Source organism: Rhinopithecus bieti, unplaced genomic scaffold (assembly GCF_001698545.2).
Source record: "Rhinopithecus bieti isolate Rb0 unplaced genomic scaffold, ASM169854v2 scaffold_9981, whole genome shotgun sequence".
Classification (NCBI taxonomy): Eukaryota; Metazoa; Chordata; class Mammalia; order Primates; family Cercopithecidae; genus Rhinopithecus; species Rhinopithecus bieti.
The window spans coordinates 964,029-985,859 of NW_016806838.1; the positions used below are offsets into that span (position 1 = coordinate 964,029).

The window sequence follows — 21,831 nt, forward strand, 5'->3', positions numbered from 1 at the left end:
CTCGTGATCCGCCCGTCTCGGCCTCCCAAAGTGCTGGGATTACAGGCTTGAGCCACCGCGCCCGGCCAAACGGATGTATTTTAACAGAGGCTGAATGATTTCCACAGGGCTTGCTATAGAAAATATTCATGTATTTTGGCCCAACACATAGTACTGGGCACGTAGTAAGTGTACATTAACCAATAGCAATTGTTAGCAAGTTTGTTCCCACTCTAGTGGCCCGTGTTTTTACCTTCTCCTTAGTTTACAGTTTTATTTTAAAAGGAAAAGTGAAAGTGGTCAGTACCTCTGTTATGTGAAAGTTTGTCAGGGTTAGAAATGTGATTGAACGATGCTGTGCTTTTGTAGTGCTACAGTTACTCAGAGTAGCAAGAGAGGGATTTTCTCTCCTGTGTCCTGTAGTTGATATAACTCACACAAATTTGAGGTCCTCAGATATTTATCTGGTTTATGTTGTAACAAAATTGAATTGAAGATGTTTGAAAGCAGATGCATTGATCTTTACTTCCACATTCTCTACAAGTCTTTGTATAAAGCTAAGCATTTTGGCCGGGCCTGGTGGCTCACGCCTGTAATCCCAGCACTTTGGGAGGCCGAGACGGGCGGATCACGAGCTCAGGAGATGGAGACCATCCTGGCTAACACGGTGAAACCCCGTCTCTAATAAAAAAATAAAAAAAAAAAAAAAAAACTAGCCGGGCGAGGTGGTGGGCACCTGTAGTCCCAGCTACTCGGGAAGCTGAGGCAGGAGAATGGCGGGAACCCGGGAGACGGAGCTTGCAGTGAGCTGAGATCCGGCCACTGCACTCCAGCCTGGGCAACAGAGTGAGACTCCATCTCAAAAAAAAAAAAAAGCTAAGCATTTGGAGTTGCAAATGAGATTTTCAGAGTTTGATTGATTGTTGAATAAAGTCTTGCCCACCATGGTGATCATATTTATAAAATATTAAACATGCTAATGGTTCCCTTTTGTCCAAAATGTATTTTGCTCAGTTACTTTAAAATAGATGTAAGAACTTCATAGTTTGCAGTGGCAATGTAGACATTAGAATTTCAGACATTTTCCTTTTATGAACAATTAGATGTTTTCTTCTCATATGGCCTTATAAAATCTCCCCCATCTCTGAAGATTTGGAAACCAGGTCATTCTCAGTGAGCTTCAGGACTAACTGGAGTTTTCCGGTTTTCTAATTGCTAGCATCTGTTTCCTGCAAGAATCACTGGACCAGAACTGCTCTTTTGGTTATTGATGGGAAACCTCTCCTCAAATATCTCAAAATGCTTTTCAGACCTCTGCCCAGTTAGCTTGTGTGTGTGTGTCTGTGTGTATGTGCACACACAGGCACACATATGCACAGATACACAGATGCACATATAGACCATGTATTCTCAAGGCAGAGGGGTAATTATCACCCCAAAGGGAATAGAATTGGTTTGTATGGGGCAAAAATTACACTCCTTTTATATATAAAGCATAAATATATACATATAGCCCTTAAATAGATATACAGTGTATCTGTGGTATTACGTCTATATAAAGGGTAATTAAGGAAACGTGTTTACAAAGGTTCCTTGAGGGAGGTGATAATGAAAATAGGGTTGAGAAACACTGACTTACAGCAGATATGCTGACATGTAAATACACAGGCATTTCTGCATTCACATACACGCCACCCATGCATATGATGCGTATGTATCTGTTAGGCATAAACACACACTATGTAGGTTTACCCAGGGAATTGGATTGGTAGTGGGGCAGGACTGAATTCTGTGGTCCTTCTAAAATTCTCTTCAATAAAGAATCTCTCCATGAAGGATTTGTTTTCACTTTCAGGTCCCCCACTGAAATTTTTTTTTTTTTTTTTAATAAACTGTCATTCTCGTTTTGACTTGCAGGCACTCTAATTAACATCACACAGCGTTCAAACACAGAGAGTACACATTCGCTGTCATTCTCTGGAAAAGTTGCCTGTTAGAAATGAGCTGGGTCAACAATTCATTTCACTAGACATCTGTTGAGTATCTCCTACGTGTGGGGCATCACAGTGTATCCCACAGGATGTGGAGAAATGGAGGACGAGGCCCCCAAGGCAGAGTCTGATTTAGAGGTGGACTTTATCGGTGTGAGCAGCTGATACCACTGAGAGTGGGGAAGGGGCTTGCCTCACAGCCTCTGGAACTCTTGATAAAACTTTCTCTTCTATCACTGCCCTTTATCAACCTTATTCTGATGCCCATCTTTCCTCTTGTTAATTATTTTTGCTATGATCATAAATTGTTTTGATTTTCAGTGCCCCTAAAACTTTTTAGGAAGTAGACGGTATACACAAATCCACAACATAACAATTAAAGTCTGATTTTTTAAAAATCTCGTTACAGATTCACACAGTTTCACCCAATAGCTGTGTTTGACAAGGCTGTCAAGTATCAGTGTTGAGTTCCTCACATTCTGTCTCATTAACCTCTCTTTCCACTGCTCACACATACCCACTCCCAGATGTGTCTGAAGAAGTTTTCTTTTCCTTCCCTCATCTCTACATTCATCAGTTCTGTAGATGGGACATGAGTAAACCCCATCTTCCTCCAGTACAAGCCTGTCTTTAGGAAATGATTTCTGGAAATAGTGGTGTATTAGTTTGCTATTGCTGTGTAACAACTTACCACAAATTTAGCGGTTTAAAACAAATACCTTTCTTATCTCACAGTTTCTATGGGTCAGGAATCTGACAATGGCTTAGCTAGGTCCTTTGCTCTGTATCTCAGAGGCTACAGTCAAGGTGTCAGCTAGGACTGCATCCTTGTCTGTAGTTCTGAGTCTTCTTCCAAGCTCTGGTGGGTGTTGGTAGGATTCAGTTTCTTGCAGTTGTAGGATTGAGGCCCTCAGCCCCTAGAGGCCACCTACAGTACAGTGCCACCTGGCCCTCTTCACAGGAAATTCACATGATAGTAGCTTACCTTTTTAGGGCGAGCAAGAATCTCTTTTCTAGCAGCTTTCACCCAGTAAGGCCACCCAGGATAGCTCTCTTTTGCTTAATTCAAAAGCAACTGATTTAAGGTCTTGATTACATCTGCAGAAAATCTTTCCTTTACTATATTCTGTTGGCTAGAAACAAGCCATAGATCCTATTCACACTCGAAGGGATTATATACAAGGCATGGATGCCAGAAGGCAAGGGGATCTGCGGATAACTTTAGGGTCTGTCTGCTGCGGGTGGCTTGAGCTAATGTTCCTCCACCCACACCCACAATAACAGTAGTCAGGTGCTTCATCTTATCCTCACATGGACAGCTTGAGGAGAGACTTGATATAGGTCTATTTCACATGAAAAGAACCTGAGTTTCAGAGATCCAGTCCCTTTTCCAAGATCACAGAGCTGGTAGTAGAAGAACCCAGTCTTGAATCCAGGTTTGTCTGACATCACACCAATCAAACAACAATCTGTGTGCCACTTAAGGGAGCTGACAGTCTGAAATACTCCAAGGTTATCATTATATTGCAAACACAAGTTTTATTTTGACTTTTCTGGATGCTCATCAACTTTGTTTAATCTTCCTAAACTTAGATTAAGAGCACATTTCTGATCTTGGACTTGGCATCAGTATATTTTCTGAGGCAAGGTGAACACCCTTACTATGTAACAGGGGTTTTCAGAAGAATTCACCCATACTGTAGTGTGAACATTATTATTTAAATTTTCGCTATGAAGAAACTCACCTGCTGGCAGGCTCAAAGAGCTTGTGTGACACTACACATTTATGGTTAATGGGAGTGAGATGTGAAACCCACCATCCTTCTATCACACTTGGGCACTTGTTGGCCAACTCAAGTGGTTTTCTAAAACAAAAAGGAAAAAAAAACAGTAAAAGTTGAGATGGAGGATTCTTTGTTTCATTTAGGCAGTTATATTTTTAGCTGTCCCTAACTCGCCGACCTATTGCTGGAATGGAAACTAGTGACTTAAACATGAATGGAAACCACTTTAAAAAGTAATAGCAGGGCACTGGTGCTGCCTACAGTGAAACAGGGTGAGGCATTCCAATGAGTGCAAAAAGTCTAGCCTTGTTTTATTTGAGCTTAACAATACCTTTCATTTGTAAAACACACAGTAGCCCAGAAAGAATATTTGAATAATAATATAATTTAATTGTCCTAACAGGTCTGTTCACATGACCCAACTTTCCAGATGAGGAGAAGAGTTGCAGGGAGAAACTCCATGTCTTCCCCAAGGTTGCCTGGTTCAGAGGAAAAGCAGGGTCTTGTGCATAGGGATTCACTTCCAAGCTCCTATTCTACACTTCTCTCTCAAGAACAAAGAGGCATATATGGATGGAGATGTCGCTGGAGAGAGTGCATGGATTTGCGATGAATCCAATTATAGATATACAGAAACACCCAGAGTTTACCCGTTATGTTGCAAACACAAGTTTTATTTTGACTTTTCTGGATGCTCATCAACTTTGTTTAATCGTCCTAAACTTAGATAGACCCAGAGTTTAGCCATCAATGTCCTGATGCTGAAGTTCCTCACATCGCTAGCCCAGGGCTGGTATTTCCGCTATTGCCTCCCATTGTAAAGCGCAGATATGACTTTCCCTGCAACTCTGTCCATTGGGGAATTTTGGTATCTTTAATGGGATGCCTACCTTGCTCCAGCTAATTTCTGACAAATTTTAATATACCCTATTTGCAAAACAGAACCACTGCAGAGATTGCTATAAAGAGCAAGGTGGGACTTTCTCATTTGACCATTCAAATTAAACCATATTACCTGACTTATATGCTTGTTAACGTCATGAGTACGATGTTGTGAAGGCAGCACTAGAGATACTGGTCAAACAGTAATATTAGGCACAGAAAAGTGGTGAATCTAGAAAACTACTTCTGTTGATCTACATTTCAATTTGGGGATTTTCTTAATGTTTTACCACAATTTCAAAGCAATTCTGAATTTTCCTAGCCAAAATGATATCACCTTTTTTTACAGAGATCATATCAGGAATTAGAATATTTATAGAGCTATACAGCTTCCACAGGATGCTGAGGCTAATTGTTGGAGAAGCTGGAAAAGGGTGTCTCAGGTCTTAGTGATGATAATCAGGAAAGGAGACGATGTTCTCCTAAAACACCACCTGGAAAGCATCAGTGGGGTGGGGAGAGTACTCAGTGTCAGAGTCAGTCCTGTTATGTGTCTCTTCCTCCTCCCAACATTTTGACAAGAGTGAAACAAGGTTCAAATGGATGTCAAATGCAGCCTAGATGGGCAGATGGAATCCCACACATTAGCACTTCCAGGCTGCAGAGCAGTTCTAGCCATGGGGGCAGGAGAGTCATGCTGCTGCCTGGGAAGGGGAGAGCCTTGGACCCTCGGTACTGACCCTCTGTACTCAGAACCCAGGCCTCATAGACTGAGACTGGCCTTTAGCTTTCTCCTCAGACATTCCCCCTCTGCCAGTGGCTGCAGCTGCACTGAGCCTGCCAGAGGTCAGAGTTTGGCGGGAACCCCATTTGTCTTGACCTGGAAAGGATCTGCCCTCCTGTGCTCACACTATAAGCTGGGCCAGCACCACAAAGCACAAGGGAGGAACTTGAGAAGTCGGCAGCAGCCTTTCTTCTCAAAATGCTTATGGTGTGATTTCATACTCTTTCTAATTTTGATCTAAACATAACCTTTGAAGGCAATTTAATAGAACCCTGCTAAAACAAGGATAATAGTTAAGCATGGCATGAATCTCCTCACGTTTTTTAATGACAAGTAGCCACAGGGATTCATGCTTTGGAAAGGTGGCTGGATCAGATGATTCCTAGAGCCCCTTGTGATGATTAATTCATTTGAACTTGACTGGGCCATGGGAGGCCCAGATAGTTGATCAAACATCCTGAATGTATCTGTGAGTTTAACATTTGAATTAGTGGACTGAGAAAAATAGATTGCCCTCCCTAACATGGCTGAGACTTAATCAGTTGAAACCTGACTTGGCAGAGTCATGGGGGCAGAACCACCACCCCAGCAGGGTAAGAAGGTGGGACATCAAACTAAAAAGGACTATTCTCAGACCTTAAGATGTAATAAATAAAATTTGCCTTGCTAGGTTTTGGACTTGCTTGGAACCCATCACCCCTCTCTTCTCTGTGATTTCTACTTTTTGTAATGTTTATCATATGCCTATCCCAACATTACACTTTGGAAGCATATAATTTGTCTGATTTCACAGGTTTGCAGCTGGGAAGGAATTTTGCCTCAGGAATAGTTCACACCTCAGGTCTCACCCTTACCTGATGTAGATATTTAGATGGGACTTTGGACTTCAGACTTTAGAATTGGCACTGGAATGAGTTAAGACTTTTAGGGCTGTTGGGGTGGAATAAATGCATATTTCATGTGAGAAGGACATGAATTTGGGGAGGGGCAGGGACAGAATGCTATCAACTAAATTGTGCTCACCAATTCATATGTTGAAATCCTAATCCTCAATGTGACTGTATTTGGAGATAGTGCTTTTAGGAAATAATTAAGGTTAAATGAAGTCATACGAGTGTAGTCCTAATCCAATAGAGTTGGGGGATTTATAAGAAGAGGAAGAGAGACATTCTCTTTCTCTTTCTCTCTCTCTCTCTCTCTCTCTCTCTCTCTCTCTCTCTCTCTCTCTCTCCCCCTTTCCCTCTCTCTACCAAGTGAGGACAGAGCTGGTAGGCAGCCATCTGCACACCAGGAAGAAGACCCCTATAGCAATCAAATTAGTCGGCATCTTGATCTTGGATTTCCCAGCTTCCAGAACTGTGAAAAAGAATTTTGTTGTTGTTGTTTAAGCCACCCAATCTGCAGGATTTTGTTATGGCAGCCTGAATAGGCTAAGACTTTAGCGTTGTGATTATAACAACAACACAAAAATGTATCTTATATTTCCCTCACAGGTCAACCCTGACTGTCAGTTAACAAATCAATAAACATTTTCTGGATTTCATCTGTCTGCAAGGCACTACAGAGAATATAGACGTGTGAACAACATGTTTCTTTCTCCAATGGAGACCACAGTTTAGCAGAAGAGATAGAGCTTGAGTGTGTACACCAACAGGAATCTAACTTTAAAGGGCAACAGAAGATAGTGCTGAATGTTGAGTTCAGAAGGAGGGGCCATAACTTCTGGCAGGACAACTATCAGGAAAGGTTTTGTAGAGTGAGAAGTGATGTTAATAAACATCTCTAGGAAGCAGACATTTTGCAGAGCTTCCCACATACCAACTAAGTTAATGGGGTCAAATGCTTGGGTTAAGTCCACAGTGCTACTTATGTTGCTATTCTCAGCATCTTCCAGTGGCTGCCAATGAAAGAGTATCAGGTCTCCAGTTCCATGGGCAACACAAGAGACACACTGACTTTCAAGTGGACACACTGCCACTGATACATGTGAGTAGTTCATGGAAAATGACTCAGGTTAATGCTGTCCTGGAATTGTGTACAAACAATATGATCCCAGGGTCTTCTGTCCCTGCACAAGACTCCTTTATGTTGGGCAAGGTCACATTTACTGCCTCTTTATAATCGAAGCAATTAAGTGACCCCACAAGTGATTTAGCTACTAGTTGCTGTACTTGTGGAATGCAGTGGAGATTGTATCCTTACCAGGTTCTCCACCCAGTGAATGAGCGCAGAGGAAATCTCAGCTCTGGAAACCAAAAAGGACTTCATAATTTAATTGAGCCCAGTTGTTTTCAAGTGTTTCCTGGTGGCAAGGAATTCTTTTTTATGTCAACTAAGTCATGTGTGGAGCCTTACTATAGAAAAAAAGATTAAAGAAGGCCTTCTCTGGCTTATCCTGGCTGTGTCCTTCTTGACCCCAAAGTGGCCCTTAAGGCACCTTCACAAAAAGCTGGAGCAGACATTTCTACCCTTTCTATTTGCAGAAATCACTACCCTCTTAGGCTACAATGTCCTTTCATCAGAATGAATGCATGGCAGGATTTTTACCTGCCTGCAGTCACACAGCTAATCAGAGGCCAAGCTGGGAGCAGAACCTGGGTTTCCTGACTCCTATCCTAGTGCTCCTCACCATCTGGGTAGCCTTATTCAATGGTACCAAGGATTCTGACCAACCCGCATTCTTGTTACACCAAAGAATCCAGTGATGCTGGGGAAATCAATGATGGTGTGTCAGGATCTCAGGGTATGAGCAGGGTTAAAGGCACTGTGCTAGTCTGTTCTCATGCTGCTAATAAAGACATACCCAAGACTGAGTAATTTATAAAGGAAACGGGTGTAATTGACTCACACAGTTCCACATGGCTGGGGAGGCCTCACAATCATGGTGGAAGGTGAATGAGGAGCAAGGTCATATCTTACATGGTGGCAGGCAAGACATAACTTATGCAGGGGAACTCCCCTCTATAAAACTATCAGATCTCCTGAGACTTATTCACTAACATGGGAAAGACCTGCCCCCATGATTCAATTACCTCCCACTGGGTCCTTCCCATGACATGTGGGAATTATGAGCACTACAATTCAAGATGAGATTTGGTTGGATAAACAGCCAACCTCCATCAGGCACCAAGAGATAATTGAGGCCTATACATGGGAGAACAACTACAAGGACCCTTTACTTAGATCTGACCCTTTACCCAAAGAGAGTCACTGGAAGGAGGATGACCTTTGGAAAAGGGATGCAGTCAACCTAGAGTGGCCTGGTAGGGATGGGGCCAAGGCAATAAATACCCAACTTCACATGCATTAGGACTTCTGATCCTAATGCAGCCAGAGGGCAGGGAGCCCCTTGATGCTATTCCCACTGCTGGCCTCCAGGCCCCAAGCAGAGTGGTGAGGCTAGAGAGTAGAGAGCAGATCTGGAGGGACACACAGGCATTTCCAACCCAGCTGCTAAGAAAGGAGTCACTTCACTGTTGTACTGCGTAGAGCTTATTGAAACAGTGTTTTAGGGATGAGCCTGCTTTTTACAGAAAGGTACCTATGGGAGGAAATTAGCAAGGAGGTCAAATACACATCTTTCCTGCTCTGCTGTACTAACTGGCATAGCAACTTCTAGATTCTTCCCTGAAAATTGGAAAATGTGAGATTAAACCCTGAAGGTAGAGTGAATTGCTTCATGATGTGCTCTCTGTTATCTCTCAGACCACCTCTTACCACTCCCTACCTCACTGCCCAAGTGACAACCACACTGAGGGGCCACCCTCCCAGAGGGGCCAGGCTCTTTCTCCTCTCCCACAGGTTTCCCTCTCTATGTGGATGTTCCTTACCCTCTTTCCCAGGGCTTAGCTTCTGGAGGCCTTTTCAGGCCCTCCCTCCGGCATGACCAAGCTAATTTCGGTGTCTCTCTTGGGTGTTTCCCTTTCTCCCATGTACTTTGTCACTGCTCAGATTCCGTTGCCTTACAAGAGTATAAGAGTGTGCCGAATGTTCTGTGTCTTCCCCGTGAGGCAGCAATGAGGTCAAGGATGGCAGTTACTGACATTGTTTCCCTGGTATTAAGACAGTGCCAGCCATAGAGCTGCTCAATGGATGTCTTTGGAGGGAAAGAAATATTTCTTGAGCCCCAGTTGTCTCATCTTTGAAAAGAAAGAAAGCATCGTGGAAACCTCAATGAATTCTTCATGAGTGATTTTGAATGGAGGGCTGTAAACAAAGCTACTCGCTGAATGACTTATGTTTTTCCTTTAAAGTCCACCATCAGAACTCTATTTTGTGGGCAACTAGCCCCAGCGAAGTCAAGAAGACCATGAAAGAAGCCTTGCCCTGCAGTGAGCCAGGGGAGAGCATCCTGGTGACCTGTCATTTGCAAACGTCTGTATGTTGTTTCACAGTTTATGAAGCACACGTACTACGTTACCTAGGACCTCAAAACAAAACCGTGAGGGTGGGGCACTTAGTACAAGTGTCATTCTCCTTTTACTGGTAGAGAAGACCTGAAGCACCCAAAGTCAAGTGTCCTGTCCCAAAGTCACACAGCCAGGTAGAAGTCAATGTCAGGCTGGGCTCTGGAGCTCCTGCCATGTGTCTTTTCCACCCCCAGCATGGTGAGTCCAGGGATAGCACAGGTGACAGCACTGGCATTGTGGAACTGAAGACAGCAGACTCCCAGGCCAGGGGGCCTGGAAAGTACTCGAGAATTATTTCTACACACCCCTCTCATCTTGAGCACAAGGCACAAATGCACTGATGGCTCCTCTAATGTTTTATTTGTCTTTTAATCCCAAGTACTTTTTTAAATCTCTAGGGGAAAACCAATTCAATTTTTGTACTGGTTTTCTCTTCCCTTTACTATGTTCCACTAAGTGCTTTCCCACACTCTCTTTGATGCTTTTCTTGAAGGGCCCAGGTTCTATTCATCTCTGTGATGATGTTTTCATTCAAAAAAATAGTTTTTCTGAGGCCCTGTTGTGTACTGGACATTGTTCTTAGTGCTGGGACTACAACAGTGAACAAAAGAGATATAGTTCCTGACTGAAGGAGTCTTGTGTTCTAGTGGATGAGACAGAGAAGATATAAAGAAATGAGTCGAGTAATTTCAGGTGATAAAAAGTGCTATTAAGGAAATAACTGGAGGACTAATTTAAATGGGAGAAGGGTATAAAAGACTTATCTGAGAAAGGCATTATATTTTAGGCCCTAAGGCAGGTTCTTAGCCCTTATCAGGTGAGGAAATATTTAGTGAGTGAATGGGTGTATGCATACATTTGAATGAATGAATGAATGAAGGGTTGTCTATATTCTCTCTTTACACAGGCATTCCCCCAACCTACCTTGTGCTACCTGTTGCCTACATGCCGGCCAGTCCATACCTAACTCTTCTATGTGTCTCCTCAGAGGTCCCATGCATCTGTAACTCCTAAGGCCATGATATGCAGGAGCAGGGTAGCCAGAGCGGAGCTATAAGGAATGCCACATTCACTCTTCCAGCCGATTGTTACAAAACTATTCTCAATGGTGTGTCCTGTGCCAAGCACTCCTCTTCCTGTCCTGAAGGCTGTATATTAACATCACTCACCCAACCCCAACCCCCACTAGATAGTATAGGGACACTACTCGTTTGATGACACTTTGGTGACTCTGTGCATGACAGCACACACCCTGTCCTAGAATGTATGCATTTTTATGGCTTCCTAGTAAGAATGCTAACAAAGTCCTCCCTGGCATTCCTCTCACCCTCCCTCCCTCCCTTTGCTGATGCATGAAATTTAGATCGGGTGAGGTCAGGCTGTGAAAAAGTCCCTGTGTAGAGGTCTGAGGATTTAACAGATTTGTTGAGCATTATGGGCTCTCACTGAATGTATGTTACAAGGAAGCCCAGGTCCTTTATTTTATTGGCATTTCATTTTCTTCCATTTCCCTGACCTTGCAGGCTTTTCCCTGTGCAGCTCATAAAAGTAGGCAACCAGGCTCAGTAATGCACCTTGTGCTTGAATCGTTTCTCACCTTTTACCAAGACTTATTCCATTTCTGGATTTATCATTATTCTTTTCAGCTCTTACAAACTCCAAATGCATGTCATATAGACTGATTCCCAGACAAGAGATAAAAGTGTCAGTCAGTAATAAAAGCGAATCATTGACTTCTTAAATGTCCCTTATTAAAACCACTCATCTATGCAGCCATGCAATCTGAGACAAACAGAGTTGACCCAAGTCTTTATCTCCATGTGTAAAATGTCTCATGAGTTGCAGAGTCACATACCACATAATAACGTTTCAGCCAACGATGGACCCCATAGAAGACGGTGTCCCATAAAATTACAATACTGTATTTTTATTATGCGTTTTCTATATTCAGATACACAAACGCTTACCGTTGTGTTACAGTAGCCTACAATGCTCAATAGAGCAACATGCTGCACAGGTTTATAGCCTAGGAACAATAGACTACACTGTATAACCTAGGTGCGTAGTAGGCTGGAACTATCTAGGTTTGTGTAAGTATACTATATGATGTTCACTCAATGACAAAATCACCTAATGATCCCTTTCTCAGAATGCATCCCTATTATTAAGCAATTCATGACTGTATAAAAAATTTATATCATGAATTCATCCACTGAAAGGACTGGAAACGCCTTAGAGATGGACAAACTCGATTCCTGAAGATGCTGAGTCCCAAGCAGGAGCAGCAAGGACATGCCCCTAGAGACCCAAACTGATAAGATGGAGTCAGCACCAGAATCACAGCCACTGCATGGTTAGGTGTCCAGAGTTTGTTCACCTTTCTAACCTACAGGTTCCACAGCTACCTCTTCTTACACAGAAACCTTCCCCTAAAGCTGGGCTCCCTCACATTTACCGTTTCTCACATTGGTTTTGCCATCTTCCAACGTTCTGAGATCAAAACCTCAGTGTCATCCTTGACTGTCCCCTGTATTTCTTTCTTCTTTTCTTTTTTTTTGAGATGGAATCTCCTGCTATCACCCAGGCTGGAGTGCAATGGCACAATCTCGGCTCACTGCAACCTCTGCCTCCTGGGTTCAAGAGATTCTCCTGCCTCAGCCTCCCAAGTAGCTGGGATTACAGGCACCTGCCATCGTGCCTGGCTAATTTTTTGTATTTTTGTAGAGATGGGGTCTCACCATGTTGGCCAGGCTGATCTCGAACTCCTGACCTCAGGTGATCCACCCTCCTTGGCCTCCCAAAATGCGGGGATTATAGGCATGAACCTCTGCGCCTGGCCTGTCCCCTGTATTTTATCAGACATAGAGTCTTCCTCCAGAGTGGTTCCCTTGGTAGATGGCCACCAAAATCCAACAGCAATATGAAAGTGCAGGGTTTTCCTCCCACCTAGGCCAGCCACCCACAGAGGTGGTAACTAAGGGAGTCCACGTTGTATCTTTTTGAGGATCAACTGCTTACAGAAAAGGAATGTAATATCCATTATGGTCTTTGACAACTATATAATCAGATTTGCCCACTGCTTAAACTCCCTGGTTGCAAATCACAAGCCTTGAGAAACTACATTACTTTTTCAGGTATATTTAGAAGCTAATTGTTTAATTTTCTTGGAACTTACATATTACTTACTTCTGGCTCCTTAGTTAGTTTGTAAAAAGTTCAGGATGTTTCACAATTTCAGAAATTATATACTGTAAGAAGATACTACTCATCTAATAAGTAAATGTGTATAAAATGAAATAGCAGTAAGACAGAAAATAAGGCCAGCTGCAGTGGCTCGCACCTGTAATTCCAGCACTTTGGGAGGCTGAGGTGGGCAGATTGCTTGAGCTCAGGATTTCAAGATCAGCCTAGGAAACATGGAAAAACCACATCTCTACAAGAGATACAAAAATCAGCCAGACCTGGTGGTGCATACTTGTAGTCCTAGCTACTCAGGAGGCTGAGGTGGGCAGATCGCTTGAGCCCTGGAGATTGGGGCTGCAGTGAGCCGAGATCACACCACTGCGCTCCAGCCTGGGCTACATAGAGAGACCATGTCTCAAAACAAAACAAAACGGAACAGAAAATGAAAATAAGCACTAAATGAACCTGTGAAAAGGGTCAATGCATGCTTCAAATAATGATCTTTGAGCTTCTTAGAAGGCAAGGAGGGGGAAAAAAACACAGTGAGTTATAGAATTCTCTTTTTGAGAGTGAAAGAAGACAATTTCTTGGAGAAGCTAAAATTCCCTGTCATTGAATTACTTCAAAAAGTATTTTTTTCTATTTATAAAAGTAATTAGATAACTTTTGATAATGTTTTGGTTTCTTTCTAGTTTTTTTTTTAATTATTGGAATCATAACAACCTATACATTTTGCAGCATGCTCTATTCGCAACATGTTATCAGTAGCATTTTCCCTTAACATTAAGTATTCTTTTCTTTGTGGCGATAAATTCTAAAGCCATCTCTCTCCTTTTCGACTTTTATTTTGTTTTGGGGTACACGTGCTGGTTTGCTACATGGGTAAATTCCACATCGCTGAGGTTTGGTATATAAATGATCACCGTCACCTAGGTAGTGAGCGTAGTACCCAATAGGTAGTTTTCCAGTGCTCACCCCACTCCCATTCTGCCCCCTCTAGTAGTCCCTAGTGTCTATTGTTCTCATCTTCATGGCCATATGTATTCAATGATTGGTTCTCACTTGTAAGTAAAGAACATGCAGTATTTGGTTTTATATTCCTGCCTTTATTTGCTATCTGAAACAGTATGGTACTGGCATAAAAACAGACACATAGACCAATGAAACAGGATAAGGAACCCAGAAATAAAGCCCCACACCTAAGGCCAGATCTTCAACAAGGCTGACAATAACAAGCAATGGAGAAAGAACTACCCGTTCGATAAATGGTGCTGGGATAACAAGCTGGCCATATGCAGAAGATTGAAACTCAATCCCTACTTTCACCACATACAAATATTAACTCAAGATGGATTAAAGACTTAACTGTTAGACCTAAAACTATAAAATTCCTACAAGAAAACCTAGGAAATACCATTCTAGACATCAACCTTGGCAAAAAGAAAAAAAAGTGTCTAAGTCCCCAAAAGCAATTGCAACAGAAATAAAAAATTGATAAGTGGAACCTGGTTAAACTAAAAAAAGTCTGCACGGCAAAAGAAACTATCAACAGAGAGAGTAAACAGACAACCTATAGAATGGGAGAAAATATTTGAATACTATGATGCATTTCACAACGGTCTAATACCTAAAATCTGTAAGGCCATTTCTTACGTGGTGGTTTATAAGTAGTGTGTGGTGATCACTCAAAAATATAATGAACAATGCCATCAACATTTTTAAATAGAAAATGCAGTAGAAATTTTGGTGATTGTTTCATCTAGTGACTGTAAAAACTGAGGCCAGGGCATTAAAATGTGATTCATGGAGAATGATTTTTCACAGGTACTAATCTTATGCAGTAGGAATATCTAATCTTGTCAGACCAATGTGATTCAGGACAAGGCAGAAGGCTGGAAGAGTGGGTGGAGCCCACATAGCCTTAGTGTACCTTTCCTAAATGTCACTTCTCAGAGACAGGCTCTTAATTCAAAGCTGCTTTAAGGTTTTGAGTTACCAGGGAATCTATTCAGCTAGTTCAGTCTTTAAGATATTGAACAATGCCTTAGCGAATGAGGAAAGAATGTGACTTGCTTAGAGGGTCTCTTGTCTATTCAAAGAGGTACTTTGGACTGGAAAAAAGGGAGGAAATGCTCCTTCCCCTGAACTCTGAAGATTGGTCTTCAGTCAGCACATATAATACATGTGTCCTGGGTCCTCATGGCACTGTGAGATATGAAGGGAAGATTCTTATTCTAACATTATGAATAAGGAAAACAAAGCTCAGAGGAGGTAAATGACTTGTCCAAGGTTATGTCTCAGTTAATAATGGAACCAGAGCTCCACTTAGTGTTGTCTAACCTGACCCGTAGCTGTTGTGTATCCCACCCTGTTGTGCATTTCTTTCAAACCCTTTCTGTTGAGCCCCTTTGGAAGGCTGATCCACAACTCTCTCATAATTATTATTATTATTATTTTTTGAGATGGAGTTTTGCTCTTGTTGCCCAGGTTGGAGTGCAATGGTGTGATCTTGGCTTACTGCAACCTCTGCCTCCTGAGTTCAAAACATTCTCCTATCTCAGCCTCCCATGTAGCTGGGATTACAGGCATGTGCCACCATGCCTGGCTAATTTTTGTATTTTTAGTAGAAATGGGGGTTCACTATGTGGGTCAGCTGGATTCGAACTCTTGACCTCAGGTGATCCACCCACCTCAGCCTCCCAAAATGCTGGGATTGCAAACATGAGCCACTGTGCCTGGCCTCATAATTATTTTCAATCCCAACTTCTAGCACAGTTTTTCTTCAAGTGTGGACCCTACACCAGAAGCCTCAGCATTACCTGGAAAAGTGTTAGAAATGCAAATTCTTGGGCCCCACCCTGGACCTACTGTGTTTCAACAAGGCTTTCAAATGGTTCTGATGTGTGCTAACATTGGAGAACCACTGTTCTGGAAGTTCTCAACAAATATTGTTGAATACTTCCTAGAATCCCCATAGACTTTCATTGAAATATATAAAATATTTAAGAATTCCTACATATATTTTTATTGGAATGCTTACGTTGCCTGCTCAGGAATCACTCATTGTTAGCCATCCCTAGTCAGAGAGAAGAGTATTTTATCACACAATGATGAGGAAGCCCAACACTACGTTCTTGGATGTGGAAAGCACTGAGGGAAAAAAAGGCACCATGTGCAGAGGCAATATGATGGCTGGGTCAGACCAGGTACAAGATCATAATGTAGTGCTGTTTATTGAGCACTTATTTTGCACCACAAACTATCCCTAAATGCTTTACATGGACAATCTCTTTTAATTCTCACCAGAACTTTTTAAGTACCACATCATATTTCTACTTTACTGATGAGCAAACTGAAGCCAGGAAACTTTCCCAAGATTACAACCCTAGTAAGTGGCAAAGTCTAGTCAGACCCAAAGCCCAGGAGCTTCCCTGCTATTGTCTTTTGTCGTCTTGCTCTGTTGCTTCCAGAGGGGAGCCCCACCACTGCAGCAAGCGACAGGGAAAGACACTGAGTGGAGACCCAATGGGCATCCCTTGCACCTAGAACAAACAGCACCCTATGCATTTTTGATGTTTAGTATTTGCCAAGTAAATGAATGAAATGAACTATACACAACATAATTCTAATAGAAGTAGTCTGAAGAGGCTTTCCAGAGAAGGTGGGGTCTGAGTTAGTATTTGAAAGTAGAGACAGATAATGCTGTCCAAAAGAGAGAAATGACATGAACAAAAGTGCAGACATAGCCAATCCGAGCCTAGTCAGAAGAGGTGGGCAAGCAGTTTGCGTAGAGGGGAGGGGAGGCAGGGGAAGAGGCCTTGAAAGGGGAGCATTTATAACCCTGGAAAAAGAAATTAAGGGTCCCTGAGAGGCAGCTCAAGGAGTTTGGATTTTATTATTAGTGCAAAGTCTTTGGAGGGTTCTGAGTATGGGCTCAAAAGGGCCAAAGAAATAATTTAGGATATTTTATTGTACGCATTTATTATTTTTAATTTACAAACGATGGAGGGAAGTTAGCTGGGCTCCGGATCTGGGAGGTTTGTTGAAATAGCAACTAGAAGATCATCTTTCAAAAAAAGTCACATACTATTTTTATTCCTTACAATTTGAATGTAGCAAGAATAATTACAATATGCTTGTCATTAAAGTTTGCACTGGAATTTGATAAAAAGAGGTTTATGGTTCACTATAAACAGCCTAAAGTAGTGACATAGGGAAAAGGATGCAAAATACAAAAGGCCACAAAATCAAAATAAAGAATGAAAAGTTAACATAGTCCTTGTTATATAAGGATGAAATAAAAATAATCACCCAATCTGTTTTTTTAAAATACATATTTATTGCAAATATGTATTATAAATCATCTGTATAGTTTAATCACATCTTTCTTGCAAAAGACAAAGCCCTGAAAGGAAATAATTTCCTCTTTTGATATATGGGCAGATCTGTATGAACTACATTACTCATTTAGCAATGAAAAGTCAACCAAACATGGGAAGACAATATGCACATTGCATACGTACAGCACACACGTAACGTCCAGCCCTGGAAAGAATCAACAATATCCCTTTGTAGTTGTTAGTGTTATTTTCCCGATAAGCTGCCTTTTGTCTATTCTAGTTAATGTTAGGAAACCTTGTTGGTCTATGCCATTACAATGTCCATCACCCATTTGAACATTTAGACAGAGTCTGGAGTGATTATTAATACTGAGAATCACTACATTTGATCCAGTGAAGGATAAAGTTGTAGTACGATGAACCGAAAGTACTAAGAAGAGGTTATTTGACATTTTTAATTGCTTTGAATTGAATAAACTCTGTCTGTGCATAGGCATTGTATGAATGAGTTTGCCATTGACAAAAATAGCAATTACATTTGCACCAACTTTTATTAAGTGTAAGCCTCTATGTTTAACCATGCCTTCAAATTCTTTTCTGAAAGTAGAAATGCACATACATAGAGTGAACAACTCATCCAGTTTGCCAGGGACCTTCCCAGTTTTAAACCCTGAAAGTCCTGGAATCCCCCCGCCTCCAGTCCTAGGCAACCTGGGATGGTTACTCACCCTACACATTTAACAAAGAAATAAACAAGCAGACAAAAACCAAATCTACCAAGGAATTAATAAAAATGAAAGGACACTTTTCCAGTGTCCCACCCAGTAGTGAACACTGCTTCTCAAGACATGAGAAACATATTGTTGAGTCTTCTATTTACCATTTATTCCATTCTGCCCTACATATAATATAATTATTATATTAACCTTCATCTCTCCATAGGTGACTGAAAGCTATAATCACTTCCACTGGTCAGAGCTCTTTTATGCACATGGTCTCGTTTGACCCTTGCTATCACTCTGAGTGATAGGAAGGTGTCAGAGACCCAGAGATGAGCAGCCCCCACTTCTTAGGGGAGCAACAGGACAGGAATCCAGGATTTCTGATTCCAAGCCTGGTGGTTTCTTTCCACCACTGATCATTTACATTCCCTTTATGACATTCAGGCCCTGATCCTTTCCTATATAACATAGAGAAATAGGCTATTTATAATTTACAACATAAATTAAACCAAAGACTTTAAGCACGTTTTAATTACATTGTATACCTTTCAAGTGAAGGTGATGAATGGTACTGTACCCCTTTTTCATAGTAAGAGAAATGAAGGCTCCAACTAACTTGGCTCAGGATGTACAGCAGTTGCAACTTAGAGATTGACAGGTAACATATTGTCTTGTTCTTTGTAATCTGAAATACTTGGATTTAAAGCACCTTTCAAGATTTTTTTTTTGAGATTAGCAACACAACTGTATACATATACATATATATTTAAAAGAAATGTCTATATTGATAGAGACCTAGACAGAAACAAACACTTGCCTGCCCCAGTGAGAATCTGAGGGCAACACTGGTTCCTGGCACACTGGACTGGGGATGCCATCTATATGTGTGTTGGACAGTCCCTGTTGACCAAAGTTAAAATCCGCATTTTAACTTTGACAGAAATACTTTTGTTTCACTTTCATATTGAATGACAGGAGCCACATGGGTATCACTTTAGGATCTGGTTATTTCTTGGCACCTAAGTTACTTTCTATTTCATTGAAAGTCTTTCTTTCATCTTTATTTGCCATTCTCCTGTATCTACTACATGGCAGGCCAGTGGGCTTGAATTTGCTGGGTCTCCAGTCCCCAGGTCAGGACTGGAGAGGAGCTGTCCCCTGTGTGTGCCTCACCAAAGCTGCATCCTGCTCACTCTCCAGTTCTAAATCGGAGCCTTTGGAGGCAAAAGTAAAGGGACTCAAGGGCACATCAGAGGGGTTTTCCCCTTCATGTATTCTTTCCTTTTTTGTCACCTCCCTTTTAGTTTATTTGTTTTAAAATTGAAAATACAAGATGACTGTGACAACTCAAACCTTAAAGAAATATATGTCTACAATCCTTTATCTGTAATCCTGAAATTTAAAAAGCTCTGAAAACTGTAAGTTCTTTCATAAGTTTGTGGAAATTCACTTGGAGGCAAAACTGCCTTGAACTTTAGAGATTATTTGTAGTCTCTCTTTACCCTGCTTAGTGCTACAGAGATATGATTATATGAGACTTGATTACAGCAGTGTGGTGTCCTAGAGCCTGCAGGGGGTGGGGATGGGGTTACATGTATATCCACACATGTTACCTTTCTACATTCCAAAATACCTTGAATTTTGAAACATATCTGTTCCCAAGGGTTTGAAATATTTCTTTGCTTGAAACCACATAAAGAAAATATGAAGACTCTTCTTTCACACACCCCTTGAATGCACCCACCTGAAGAAACTGATGTTATCAGTATCAGGTCCTGCCCTCAACTCCTCTCTCTTTATGGCACACTCTCTCTCTCTCTCTCTCTCTCTCTCTCTCTCCATATATATATATATATATGTATAAAATAGTAAACACTGCTTCCCAAGACGTGAAAAACATATTGTTGGGTCTCCTATTTACCATTTATTTCATTCTGCCCTATATATAATATAATTGTTATATTAACCTTCATCTCTCCATAGGTGCCTGGAAGCTATAATCACATAATCACTTCCACTGGTCAGAGCCCTTCTATGCACTTGGTCTCTTTTGACCCTTGTTGTCACTCTGAGTGATAGGCAGAGAAGGTATCAGAGGCCCAGAGATGACCAGCTCCCACTCCTCAGGGGAGCATCAGGACAGGAACCCAGGATTTCTGATTACCAGCCTGGTGGTTTTATATATAAAACCATATATATCCTCTCTCTCTCACACACACACACAATCATAAACACATACAGGGTTTTGTTTTTAAGTACAAAAAAGGATCACGCTGTTCATATTACTTTTTCACTTGCCTTTTTCTCCTACTGTGACACTCCCTCTAGAATAATACATAAGAATCCAACTCATGCTTTTTAATAGCTGCATACTATTCTATCATATGGTTGTATCACACTGAAATCAACTATTCTGCTTTTTATTTTTATTTTATTTGATTTGATTTTTGAGATGGAGTCTCGCTCTGTCGCCAGGTTGGAGTACAGTGGCACCATCTTGGCTCACTGCAAGCTCCGCCTCCTGGGTTCAAGCAATTCTCCTGCCTCAGCCTCCCAAGTAGCTGGGACTACAGGCACATGCCACCACCCCCAGCTACTTTTTGTATTTTTAGTAGAGATCAGGTTTAACCATGTTGTCCAGGATGGTCTCGATCCCTTGATCCCATGGGTGATCCGCCCACCTCAGCCTCCCAAAGTACTGGGATTACAGGCATGAGTCACTGTGCCTGGCCACCTATTCTGCTATTGATGAACATGTTTTCATAGTATTTTGCTTTTGAGGATCAAGTACTAGTGATTATATTGTAAAAGGAATATATATCTACAGGATTTAGTTCATTTTATATATATTAGTATGTTGGTTGGCAAAAACAAACAAACAAACAAAAAACACCCACAAAACACTTTTCTCTCTGCTATACAAATAGAAAGCCTGAGACAACGGGTGTTTATTTTAAACAATGAAAAGAAGGAGTTAGCTGCAAGCCAGTTATTTATCCTGCAACAGGGAGGCTTTCTAAGAACTAGACGTTGCACACAGGTAGACTGCTAAGCCACTGAACTGCTCAGCCATGGTCATCAGGAGCTCTCAGGACAGTACCTTCAAAGAGCCCAGTATACTAACCCAGACATGTCGTGTTTCCATAACTTAACGCCTGGAGGGAGGGTCCGACATCTGACTGGTTCCCCAGGCAAAGAGGCAGGTAACTTCAGGGGGGGCAGGATGGGGCCTGTTGGAGATGAGCATGCTCAGTGACTCTAGGTTCAGTTGGCTTCTAACAGACAAGCCAAGTCATGGAATTTCAATAAATAATTTAACCTCAGCTCCAGTTCCAGCTTCAGTGTTCACTTTCAGCACCTGGCTGCCATTGTTATTTGCAAGCTGGCTCCTCCTTTGCATGAGGTATGGAAATTTGGCTGAGATTCACCGACATTTTTAGAACCAGTAGGGCCAGATTACTATGAACAAGAGTGGAGTTTTGTTTTTGTTTTTCCTAACCAGGAATTATGTGAAATCTGGATAAGCAATGATGCACTTTTTAAATGAAAAAGAAAAGCTGACTATCACTGACCCAATGCATCGATTATAAAGGTCTTCTGATTGTTGCGGTATGAGGTCTTTATCTTGCAAAAGTTCTGAAGACCAGCCTTCTCAAATACTAAGAGGCATAAATCACCTAGAGGTCTTACTGAAAATGCAGGTTCTGATTCAGTAAGTACGGGGAGGGCCTGAGAATCTGCATTTCTAATGAGCTAC

General features: G+C 41.7%; 1 protein-coding gene and 1 long non-coding RNA gene across 3 annotated transcripts in view; one reads left to right on the forward strand and one right to left on the reverse strand.

Annotated features, from left to right (window-relative positions):
• Positions 1-21,293, reverse strand: part of LOC108533433 (uncharacterized) — a 27,221-nt gene extending 5,928 nt beyond the window's left edge. The window contains exons 1-2 of the long non-coding RNA XR_001886733.1: positions 21,199-21,293; positions 3,716-3,835 (exon numbers count right to left, since the gene is read on the reverse strand). This is a non-coding gene — a long non-coding RNA (uncharacterized LOC108533433). The remainder of the gene's footprint in view (positions 1-3,715; positions 3,836-21,198) is intronic.
• Positions 1-21,831, forward strand: part of LOC108533432 (CLIC family member 5) — a 113,975-nt gene that overhangs the window by 21,090 nt on the left and 71,054 nt on the right. The window lies entirely within an intron of this gene.